Below are 13,690 nucleotides of genomic sequence, written 5' to 3'. Positions count from 1 at the left end.
CCCAAGACGCGCTGCGTGACAGGGAAGCTGCAGCTGAGGCGCTGTTTGACAATTTGCCTATCGCTAATACAGAAGTCAACAAGCAACCTAATGACACCAATACCAATGATATCAGGGGCACACTAGGAAAATTGGAAAAACTAAAAAAAAATTAGCTTACCAAGTGGTGGGAAAGGAAATCCCTGGAACAATATTGGGATGTAGAAAAGGTGCCTCGTGGCTTGGGAGTTATGATTGCACCTTCATATGAAAATCCACATCCTGATATGCTTTCAGAATGGGCCACCAATATTCTTCAAGCGTCCATGAATATGGTCAACATCCTCATCGAATACGCTGATATTGATAAAGACAGAATTCTTAAAGAGATTGATAAACTTAATTGCATTTTCGACACCAGTGATCAAAAAGATCTTGGGCCCGATGTAGGTAAATCCCATTTACCGATTTAGAAATACCGAATTTTACTGATTCGGTATTTCAAAATCGGTAAATGGGATGTAGGTCCCAACATCTGGATTCGTTACCGAATCCTTACAAATTCGGTATTTACCGATTCGGTAAATACCGAATCAGTATTTGCTATTGAATCCTATGGGCCCTGAAGCCCATAGGATTCAAATCAAATACCGAATCGGTATTTACCGAATCGGTAAATACCGAATTTGTCAAGGGTGCAGGGGGTGTCACTTTGACACCCTCTAGCACCCCCAAAACGGGCATGTGTGCCATGTGGCACACAGACATGCCCTAAGGGCACGTCTGTCTGTCACATGGCACATGTGTACATGCACAGTTGTGCATGTGCACAGGAATCGGTATTTTACCATGGATTTGTATTCCATGGTAAAATACCGATTCTGTAAGCCATGTGCCAATGGTAAATTGGCTACCCACATTGCATTTTCGGTAATTTTACCGAATCGGTAAATATTACCGAATCGGTAATAATTTAACCGATTCGGTACATATTACCGAATCGGTAAATTTACCGATTCGGTAATAATGACGATTCGGTAAAATTACCGAATATGTTCACCTACATCTCCCTAGCCCTTTACCGATCGGAAACGGCCGAAAATCTGTATTTTCGGCCGATTCCGATCGGTAAAGGGCTACCTACATCTGGCCCCTTATCTCTAAGGGGTGAGCAGACATTCTGATCAAATTGAAACAGCATGAAGAGACTATCAAAACTCGCAAAGCTTTTAAATTCGCCAGAGATCGCGATGACTATGCAGCAGGAAGGGTATTTACCTTTTCACAAAAGTATGACAACGTCAAAAGAAAAGCTCTAACCAGCCAACTACCACCCATTGTAACAACTGATGGCGCTAGCACAAGTACAATTTAGGAGGATTCTGATTTGAATTCATTAACAAGTGGCGATTCGGATGATGGAAGAGGCCCCTCAGCAGTAAATCAAACCAGGGTGACGACCAAACACACCTTGGGAGAGGAGCTACATTTTTTAACCATGGACAGGCGCGCAACTCTCCGCCCCAGAAACCCTCAAATCCAAATGAGCACAGCACCAGTCAGCGCTGGAGGGAAAGGCGTAGACAACGGCTCAAACTCATCAAACAGAGGAAAAGGGAGGCGAAGATGGAATCGTTACACACAGGACAATACCATTATTAATTTAACTGACACAGTACTAACCAAAGCTGAAAATCAACTATTAGCTTTAGGTTTGTCTTTTTGCCCTGAGTCCAACTTTTTCTATGAACAGTCGCGCATTGACATATACAAATTTATACGAAAGATTGAGCTCAGAAAGTTTTTCCAATTAAATAAATCAACAAATGTCACTAACATTGAAAGAACCACACATGATAGTTTACAAGTTTGTGATCTTGATGTGCTACATAACATGCATTCACTGGCTAAAGAAAGTCTGGATGGTGATGTATCTGACACTGTTTCTGGGGGTCTTGAAGGAATTAATATGGGCATGGCGGCTGCCAGTCCATTTCGTCCCCCCTCTTCATTTTATCCAGTTATGCCAAAAGACTTTATGGATGTGTTTAATGAAATGGTCACTGAGGACTTAAAGAAATTAAATGTATCTGTTAAATCCCAAGGTCGTAGATAGAATCACAGAATGAGAAGCTAATGGACATTGATTAAAAAACTGTGTGAAAAAAACTATATTGTAATCATGAGTGCTGATAAGGGTGGAAACATATTTTTGTGGCCAAAGTGTGAGTATCTTCAAGAGGCTCAATGCCATCTTACAGATCCCGCTTGCTATTGTACAGTTGGTCATGATTATTTGAGCCAGGATAAATCCACTGTAATGAGTCACCTGCTACAATGGAAAAGAAAGGGTCATAGTCCAAAAACGAATTTCTCTTTCTAAAGGATGACTTCCCTACAACAGCTGTTATGTACTTTATTCCTAAGATTCATAGGGGTATCTCTTGTGTACCTGGTAGACCCATAATATCAGCTAGGAATAATCTTTTGGAGGCAATGTCTAAATACGTTGACTACTTTCTCCGGCCACACATGATGTCCCTGCCATCTTTTATTAAGGAAACAGGTGATGTTTTAAAATAAAATGCAAGCTATAGAGTGGAAACCTAGCTACATATTGGTTACCGTCGATATAGCCTCCTTATACACAAGCATCCTACATACTCAAGGTTTGGAAGCCGTCAAACACGTCCTTAACTCTCGTGCCATCAATCTATATGACCACAACTGCATGCTTCTTCAAATGATTGATCTGCGCCTAAACAACGTTTTCTTATTTGACAAAACTCTGTACCGACAACTGAGAGGGGTTGCCATGGGGGCGTGCTTCTCTCCATATATTCTCTCCATATATATGTATATATATATATATATATATATATATATATATATATATATGTCAGTCTGGTGCATCGCGGCCACTGGTGTTATCGGAATGTTGTATGGCGCTACACGCGGCAAAGCCCCACAGCAGTGAAATAGAAGGCAAGTCGTCATCATGTGCTAAAGGTCGGTTGTATGTATTCATATTAGAAAAGCTTTACTAAAATGAATGCCTTAAACCTCTGTAGATTTTAAGAAAAGATACTATTATAAAGACAAACATAATGGTTATAAAAATGTATACTGTAGATTAAAGAGAATGGCCACAAATCAGATGATGTTCATTAACTTGTTCGACTGAACTATCCTATGGAAAACCGTGCTTCCCTTTTAGTCTCTGGTTAAGTCTTGTTGGCACCAAATGCGAAGAGGAGTTTCAAAGGGCCTTCTTTGCATACCGCTGCATGATAACATTGTTTTCAACACGTCTGCTCCTGTGCAACGAGATTGGAACTTGTCTGAGTTTTGGTTGTTCCGTACTGTGAACATACAGATAAGTCTGACTCCCAATATCAGCATTTGCCCTTCAGCTCAAGATATCTACATTATACAGTGTCGTCTGCTCATAGCACCCAGAAAAGTCTTTACGTGTCACTCAGTAAAGATGCTTTTGCATCATACTTAGATCCACTTTTGTTGTTGTCATGATAAGTCAGACACCATGAACAGTGATTTAAAATCGAATTGGCAAACAAATTCTGCTTAACACACACTGAAACTTTCTGCGTTATAACTCACATCATATGTGAATAATGGGGGTACTGTCACCATCTAGAACACAACATGTATAAATGGTGCGTATTGAAATATGCATTTATCATGAGAAACGTGCATATATAATTGGATGAAGAAATGCAATTGGAGGCACAAGCAGAAAAATCAAAAGCTCCTGACACTCATAGAATTACATATTTTTTCTTCTCTCCCCACGTGCCGTCTCCCCCTCACATCCCTGCTCCCTGGGACTCCCCATGTTGCTTTCCACCACTCTCCTCATTTGTAAAAGCACAGCAACAGGTATATTTTTGCCAGATTTGGTTACAGGGCAGACATTATGATACTAGTTTTTCTTTTATCTCTCACCTTTCAAATGTTGCATCAAGCCATAGCACACACATGCAGAATTATGGCTATGTGGAGGGTGAGACAGCTGCACCCATTCAGCAATGTTTTAGACAGACAAGTGACTATAGTCTTCTGCCAGAGGCCATTATGTATGTTTTTCAGATTGTTGAACATCATAAAATGTCTGAAGCATTTGTTCCATTTCCTAGTCATTAATGGCAAGTATTTTGTTTTAAACACTGACACTTCCCCCAACAGCTGTTATTTTCGATTAATTACCTGTAACTATCCTTTAGTGGACTAGCTCCTTCCACAGCGCAAAGCCGTCTGGTAGCAGCTGCTGCTGTCCCCATCTACTGCTGCTACTGACCCATAGGCCAGGAATTCAAGGCCTTCCTCTACCCACAGGCTCCTGACTGCCCCTCATCTCTGGTGGTCCAGTGGTAGAGAATCACTGCTCTGCTACGTGACTGCCCTTCTGTCTCTTTTGCTGCTGTTTTTGTCCCTCTTTCTGCTTTTCTCTTTTTGTTTTTCTGCCTCTGTCTTTTGGCTTTTCCTTTTATGCTCCTTATTTCTGTCCCCTGCTGCTGCGATCACCCGCGTCCCAGCCTCCCTCTAGTGTTCCTTCCTGCATCCCAGCTGTCGAGCCCGCCCAGTAGCGCTACTTAATGGCTGATGCTGCGCAGCTGTGCAGGAGGCTTGCCGCTTTGGCGTGCCAACGGTAAGCCATTCTAGGCCCGTCTGGGCCTGGAACGCGCCCAGCTACATGGAACCTGCTTTTCTGGCATTCCACCGCTAAGAAGCCAGGGCCCTCCTTGACCTCAACCCGGGACGCCACTCCACTCACCGTCTAACATCACCGAAGAAGACCCTTGGACCCTTCTCCTGTTGGAACTGAAACCAAACCTTCAGCAATGCCAACATGCCAGCGCCTCTCGCCACTCAGCCAACCAACAGCACACCGTCCGGCTCAACTACATCCTTCTCAACGTGGAGTTCCTCCATAAATACACCACAAAAATCTGGGACCTCCTTGACGCCACCTCTCCTGACATCACTTTCTTCACGGAAATCTGGACCAACCCCTGCTCCGGACCGGACATCACCATTGCCATTCCCAAAGGCTATAAAATCACCCACAATGACCACGCATTCCAACAACACAACATCGACTATGGAACACCTCCACTTCCAGATCCAGACCAACCACAACACCACCCTCCACTGCACCCTTGTCTACAGGCCCCCTGACCCCGCTTCACCAACGCTATCGTAGACCTCATCAGCACCCCAGGCTCTCGCATACACAGACTACATCCTACTGGGATACCTCAACTTCCACATGGATAACCCCAGTGACCAGACCACGGCCTCCCTAATGGAGAACCTCCAAAATATTTGACTTAAGCAGCTAGTCACTGCATCAACCCACACAGCTGGACACACCTAGACCCCGTCTTCTCCACCTGTGAGAATATCAGCTACAGCCACACAACCAAACTCTCCAGGACTGAACATCACTGTGTGCATCTCGCCTTCACCATGCCAACCACACACCACAATCATCCTCACCCCTCCGCCACAGTTGGATCAAGGCCACCAAAGAACTTCTCATCAACTCTCTCAGCACAACCATTCCACCAACGGACGCCAACTCGGCAGCAGGCAACCTCCACTGCTGACACCCTGGCATCCTTCAAGAAAAGACCAGGTAAGCAACACTTCAGGAAGGCCAGCTGATTCACACCCACCCTCCACTATTTCAGACGCACTAGCAGACGACTTGAGAAGAGATGGAGGAACAACAAAACCCCAGAAACTCATGCAACCTTCAAACCCTCCATCAACACACACCATCGTCTCCTGAAAACCACAAAGAAAACGGTCCTCCAAGACAGGCCCATTGCCAATGCACACAACAGTAAAGAACTCTTCGCCATCGCTAAGGAGTTCACCATGCCCAAAAGTGAAACCACAGACGTTCTCTCATCCCAAGACCTCTGCAACAAACTGACACCTTCTTCCACTACAAGATTAGGAAGATCTACGACAGCTTCGATACCATAGACCCAGGCACTATGCCCACCACCATTGCATACAACCAAGCCACACCCCAACAGACCTTGCTGGACCCCCCTCACAACAGAGGACACGGTCAAGACCATGAAGAGCATCCACTCAGGTGCCCTGATGGATCCTTGCGCCTACGACATCTTTCACAGAGCAGCCGCCCCATCTCCCCCAAGCTTTGCAGCACCATCAACTGTTCCAGCAAAACCACCATCTTCCCTGATGACTGGAAACACGCCGAGATCAACCCCCTGCTGAAGAAGCCGTCCACTGACCCGACAGACTTCAAGAACTTCAGACTCATCACCCTCGTCCCCTTCCCAGCAAAGGTCATTGAGAAGGCCATCAACGCCTAACTGTCGCATTCATCGAAGTGAGTCACATCCTGGACACCTCCCAATCTGGCTTCTGAAGCACTCCTGGCCGCCAATGATGACATCTGCTCCCTCCTCGACCGGGGCGAGACCTCAGCCCTCATCCTACTAGATCTCTTGGCTGTTCTTAACATCTTCTCCCTCCGCACCCTAATCACGAGACTCCACAGCGCAGCCATCCGCAACAAGGCTCTGGACTGGATCCACTCCTTCCTCACCGGCTGGACTCAGTGACTCAGACTACAACCGTTCCTCTCAGAACCAACTGAGTTCAGCTGTGGATGCGCCAGGGTTTGTCCCTGAGCCCCACCCTCTTCAACATCTACATGGTCCTCCTGAAGCCATCGTCAGAAGCCATGGACTCAACATCGTCTCATACGCCAATGACTCCCAGCTGATCCTCTCCCTCACCAACAAACCCACAACCGCCAAAACAAACTTCCACTGTGGAATGAAGGCAGCTGCTACCTGGATAAAAGATAACTGCCTCAAGCTCAACTCGGCCAAGGCAAAGTACTCATCCTGGGACCCACCCCTTCAGCTAGGGATGACTCCTGGTGGCCACCCGCTCTGGGAATTCCCCCCACCTGACAGACCATGCGCGCAACCTCAGCATCATACTGGACTCATCGCTCACCATGAACCGCCAAATCAACGCAGTCTCCTCAGCCTGCTTTTACACGAAAGACATTCAGATGGATCCCCACAGAATCCGGAAAGATACCACTTTAAAGCTCCTCACTCACACCTACAAAGCTCTACACGACGAAAGACCAGCATACCTGAACTACAGCCTCACATTCCACATACCTGCCAGACAAATCAGATCCTACCAGCTTGCCCATGCCTCTGTCCCCAGGATCCACAACACCAGAACCAGAGGAAGGTTGTCCTCCTACTTCACTGCCAAGACCTGGAACACCCTGCCCCTCCACCTCAGGAAATCTGCGTCGCTGACCCAATTCCAGAATGCCCTGAAGACCTGGCTCTTCGAATGATCCTCCACCTATCTGACCAGCAGCCCCACTACCCCAGCGCCTTGAGACCCACATGGGAGAATAGCCATGCTATACAAAGCCCTGATTGATTGATTGATTGATTTAACTTTTCCTTGAAGCTGGTCACATGCAATAAGCTTTTGAATTGTGTTGATTTTTCTGTGTGGAATTTTACAAATAAACCATGACATTTATACAGATTTTAAATAATTAATTCAGTTCTGAGATACCTTAAGATAAGAATGAGCTTTTCCTCCAATGTTTTATGTTTTCTTTTATTTGGTTTAAATTATTTTTACTTTGATTACAAGGAAACCAAAATGCACAGTACAATGGGTACGTATATTAATGCAACTCTCATCGTTCAGAGGTAAGATTAAAGCAACACTAGAGTATGCAGTATGGCACACACAATCAAGGAAACAAAACAGTGAGACATCTGATTGCAACAGCATTCCATTACCATTCAAAGCGTACATCTCAAACAACCCAACAACCCTCTATTGCTCTCCCACTGTCAGAATAAGCTCAGAGAAGGTAGTGCCCAGAGTGCTGCTGGTGTCATTCGCTCAAAACGTATTTTATCCTGTTTTTACCTTGTCTTTCTAACAATTACTGGGGGTAACTTTTAGCTTTGTTTAAATTGTATCTGTTTGTTTCCCTGCGGCATGCACTTTAACCTGCTCACCTCTTTCATTGGTCCCCTGTTGCTCCACTCTCCGATCCACCGCAGCAGCTAGGCTGCTGTTTGAGTGGAGGGAGTTGTTCTCTCTTTCTTTTCAGGAAGTGGGTTTCTCCCACTTCCCTTGGGCCACTACATGGCGGCCATTTTGGAGGTGAGATGCTCTAGTCTTCCTCCAACTCCCATCAGGGCTTCTTGGCATAAACTTAGCTGATGGTGCTGACACGCAGCGGACGTGCACAGCGGGTACGCCGAAGGCGCGCCAAAGGCAGGCCCGTCTGCACCTGTCCGCATCCAGCTGTTACCGGGGGCCACCCCCCTGCCGGTTTCAGTCCTCACTGCCACATATACTCCTCAGAGTTACTTATGAGATTGAGGATGACTCCCAGTAAGAATTGCCTTCACGCCATTCGTTCACTTATGGACATCTTGACTTGTCCTCAATGTTCTTATTCTTTATGTCCTCCACCTAAACCCCACTGAGTTCCTGCCTCCTCCTTAGTCTACAAAATGATGTCTCTTAATTGCAGATCCTTATCCAAACATGCCAAGCAAATCTCTATCTTGCTCCAGGAGGAATTTCCTGCCTCGCTATTTCTTACGGAAACCTGGCTCAACACTGAGTAAGAACCTGATCTAGTCCAATGTCTCCTACCAGTTTATCATATCCAGAGGAAAGATCGGGAACAGGGGAGGGGAGGAGGCATTGCCATTATTCTAAAAGAAGGTTATAAATGCAGCATTATCCCCAATATCCTTCCTGACTGTGAGAACTACTCCTTCTCCATCTCACTTTCTTCAACTCATACCTTCTCAGGTATCCTTATATATCGTTCCCATGAACAACTGTTTAGAATCCTGCCAGGAGCTGGTGCTAACCTGGCAAGCTCCCCTTTTAACTTTACTATACTTGGGGATCTCAGTTTTCATTTCAATGACCCCCTCAGACCGAGTAGCGACTGAACTAATCCAAAATCTTTTGGCTCTCTGGATAAAGCAAAATGTTACGATCCTCACCCATGAAAAAAGGGCATCTTCTAGATCCCATTTTCTCCAACTGCAATGAACTTTCAGTCGCAGACCCAGTCCCAGGACAATGGTCCGACCACTTCCTGGTCCCCTTCACTTGGGAAATATCAACCCCCCCTTTAATACTGGCACGAACAGTAGCGGGAAACGTTCCTGTTCCAACATCCTGTTGGACTCCTGGAATTCAGCTCTGATAAATTACATACCTACTCTAGATCCCTGCCCCACGGTCGCAAATGACCAATTTAACCAATGGATCAACTCCTCCCTTGACCTAGTTATACCTAAGAAACCTATCCATAGAAAAAAATAGGAACAATCCCTCTCCATGGTACTCCTCTACACTGCATAAGTATAAACAAATCTGCAAAAAACTCGAGAGGAAATGGAGAAGAAATTAGGATACAACAAGCAAACAGATCTACATGCACTCTATTAAAATTTACCAATCCAAAGTGAAGGAGGCACAAACACTACACTATGAGGAAAGAACTCCACCTCAAACGCCCCACGTGAAATTTTTAAGATGGCAAGCACCTTCTAAAACTAACAGTCAGGGATATTCCACCAGACAGCTCAAATGCACGCTGTGACAATCTTGCAGAGTTCTTCTCTAATAAGATCAAGGATATCTACAGTTCCTTCTCCCCCCCGGTCCATCCATCAATCATCAGCTTACGGAGCACTCAATATTCGGTGAGCACTCTCTCAGGGAAATTCCCCTGATAGACATTGGCACCCTAGTATATACATGTGCCTCAGTAAAATCTGGCTCTTACAATGACCCAGCACCTTACAATTGTTTAGTAAAGCTGGGGATACAATCGTCCGAATGTTGCTGAAGCTGATAAACTCCTCCATTTCAACTAGATTTGTATCCCACCCAGGAAACATGTCATGGTTAGGCCACTATTGAAGAAACCCATCTTGACCCTGATACACTTGGAAATGATTGCCTTTTTTCTCTTCTCCCCAGGATCAGCAAAATGCTAGAAAAGAACGTTAAATCAGTTATCTCTGCTTTTCTTGAATCTAATATTATACTCCACCGTCTCAAACTGGATTTTGCCCCTCAACACAGGACTCAAACTGCATTACTCCCAGTGGTTGAAAAGGCCAAAATGATCCTAGCAGGAGGATCGGCGGCCATCATCCTCTTGGACCTCAGTGCCGCCTTCAACACTGTTAACTATGACATCCTGATCCACAGATTGAAGAATGTTGGTCTGTCAGGTAGTGCCATCACCTGGCTACAGTCCTGACTGTCCTGTCCTGGACACGAGCGGTCGCTCCCCTCGCCTCCTCCTCTCCTGATACCTGGTATTGTAGCGCCTGACTCTGCATTTGAAATTCATATCGTAGCGCTTGACTGCACATTATTTATTCATATCGTAGCGCTTGACTGCACATTATTCATTCATATCGTAGCGCTTGACTGCACAGTCTTTATTCATATCGTAGCGCTTGACTTCAGATTGGTATTTTGTATCGCTAGCGCGCACTTCTTGGCTGTGTATGTGTATGATTTTTGCATATTTTCATAGCGCTTCCACTTCCACTGCTGCTTTATCCTGACTATACTTCGCCCTCTTAGCGCCCCATTGCTCCCACTGCCTGTGCCCCTATCAGCGTTTGTTGTTGTTGCTGCATTTTGTTTGTTATCCCTGGCCCTTCCTCCACCTCGCTCCCGCCTCCCAGCTGACCCTCCCACGCTCCGCCCCCTCCACTATCCTTTTAAGACAGATGTCCCAACGCGCAGCTTCCACGCGCTGCTGCCGCGCGCTGCTGCCGCGCCGAAGGTGCGCCAAAGGTAAGCCCGTCTACGCCCGTCCGTGCCTGGACCACGCCCAGCGCCAGACCCCCTGGTCCCCGCATCACCCACCCCTCCCGCATTACATACGACTCATCCACCCTCCTAGCACTTAACCCCGGCCGACTCCCTAACTGTGCCCAAGCCGCACCGGGACACACCCATAGACCCTTCACCTGCCACTCCTGCAAGTATGACTCCATCAAGACCCACACCAAACCCACAAACACCAAACAGAGATCCGACACCAACCACCTTAAATGCATCCTTCTCAACACCCGCTCGGTTCACAAACACGCCATCGACCTTTGGAGCCTACTCGACACCATTTCCCCGGACGTCGCCTTCCTAACAGAAACCTGGATGAATGCCTCATCAGCTCCAGACATCGCCATAGCCATCCCGGGCGGCTACAAGATCATCCGTAAGGACCGCACCAAGCAAACAGGAGGAGGCATCGCCATCGTCCATAAGAACACCATCCGCGTCTCAACCAGCTCAGAAGACAACCTCGCTATCGCCAAACAGCTCCACTTCCAGATCTACACCGACCCCAAGACCACACTCAGAGGCACCCTCCTCTACAGACCCCCAGGACCCCGTACACAATTCAGCGAAGACATCACTGACTTCATCACCCCACACGCCCTCCCCTCAGAAGAATACATTCTACTGGGAGACCTCAATTTCCATCTGGAAAAGAGCAACGACAGGAACACTACCACCCTCCTGGACAATCTCGCCAATCTCGGACTCAAACAACTTGTTAACACCCCCACCCACTACGCAGGACACACACTCGACCCTATCTTCACCTCCAGCAAGCATATCTCCTTCACTCACACCACAGCCCTCCACTGGACGGACCAGAGTTGCATCCACTTCATTTACAATAAGACCACGATCCACAACCACCCTCAACCAACTCTGCGAAGAAATTGGAACAAAATCAGAATCGACCAGATCTCCACATCACTTCTTCAAAAACCCCCTGCCTATTCGACGAACCCTAACCAAGCCGCCATCAACCTCACACAATGGTTAACCCAAACCGCCGACAAACTAGCACCCTTGAAAAAACATCAAATCAAGAAAGGAAGCAAGAACGCCCCATGGTTTAATGATGACCTTAAGAAATCCAAGAAACTCTGTCGCTCCCTTGAAAAAACTTGGAAAAAAGACCCAAACACTATCACCCAAGTCGCCTTCAAAAACGCCACCCGCAAACACCACCAACTAATCCGGACAGCCAAGAAATCAGCACTCAAAGACCGACTAGACAACAACGCCCACAACAGCAAGGAACTTTTCAACATCATCAAAGAATTCACCAACCCCACCGCCAGCTCCAATGACATCACCCCCTCTCAAGTCCTCTGCGACTCCCTCGCCTCTTTCTTCCATGACAAAATCGCCGACATTCATAACAGCTTTGTCAACCAACCCGTAAACCAGTCAACCCCTCTCACCTCCGAACCTGTACCTCCTCCGAATAACCTTCTCAACTGGAACCCAATCACCACAGAAGACACCATTCACCTAATGAACTCCATCCACTCAGGATCCCCTACAGACCCATGCCCCCATCACATCTTCAACAAAGCAGACTCCATTATCGCACCCCATCTCCGAGACGTCATCAACTGCTCCCTGAACTCCGGCACATTCCCGGAAAAATGGAAACACGCCGAACTCAGCGCCCTTCTGAAGAAACCCACAGCTGATCCCATTGAACTCAAAAATTACCGCTCCATCTCGCTCCTCCCATTCCCTGCCAAAGTCATTGAGAAAGCCGTCAACAATCAGCTCGCCGCCTTCCTCGAAACCAACAAATCACTCGACTCATCACAGTCTGGCTTCCGAGCCAAACACAGCACCGAGACCGCCCTCATTGCAGCAACAGACGACATTCGAACACTACTGGACAACGGAGACACAATCGCCCTCATCCTCCTCGACCTCTCCGCAGCCTTCGACACAGTCTGTCATAGCACCCTAATACAACGCCTCAGCAACATCGGAATTCAAGGAAAAGCATTGGACTGGATCATCTCGTTCCTCGCTGGAAGAACTCAGAGAGTCCGCCTCCCCCCTTTTAAGTCAAAAGCCACCGAAGTCATCTGAGGCGTTCCACAAGGATCTTCTCTCAGCCCTACCCTCTTCAATGTCTACATGAGCCCCCTCGCAACCATCGCACGTCAACACAACCTCAACATCATCTCCTACACTGATGACACTCAGCTGATCCTCTCACTCACCAAAGACCCAATCACCGCCAAAACCAACCTACATGAAGGGATGAAAGAAGTAGCCAAGTGGATAAAGCACAGCCGTCTGAAACTGAACTCGGACAAAACGGAAGTCCTCATCTTAGGTGCATCCCCTTCCGCCTGGGACGACTCTTGGTGGCCAACGGCCCTAGGAAAATCTCCCATACCGACGGACAACGCACGGAACCTGGGCATCATCCTGGACTCCTCTCTTTCGATGACCAGACAAGTCAACGCCGTCTCATCATCATGCTTCAACATCCTACGCATGCTCAAAAAAATATTTCGCTGGATCCCCACCGAAACAAGAAAAACGGTTACCCACGCACTGGTTACAAGCCGTCTGGACTACGGAAACACCCTTTACGCCGGCACCACCGCAAAACTGCTGAATAAACTCCAAAGCATTAAAAACGCCTCAGCCAGACTCATACTAGACATCCCCCGCACAGACCACATTTCCGGTCACCTGAAAGACCTTCACTGGCTCCCCGTCAACAAAAGGATAACGTTCCGTCTCCTCACCCACG

Source organism: Lissotriton vulgaris, chromosome 6, assembly GCF_964263255.1.
Source record: "Lissotriton vulgaris chromosome 6, aLisVul1.2, whole genome shotgun sequence".
Taxonomy (NCBI): Eukaryota; Metazoa; Chordata; class Amphibia; order Caudata; family Salamandridae; genus Lissotriton; species Lissotriton vulgaris.
Note: the sequence above shows the minus strand (reverse complement) of the source record.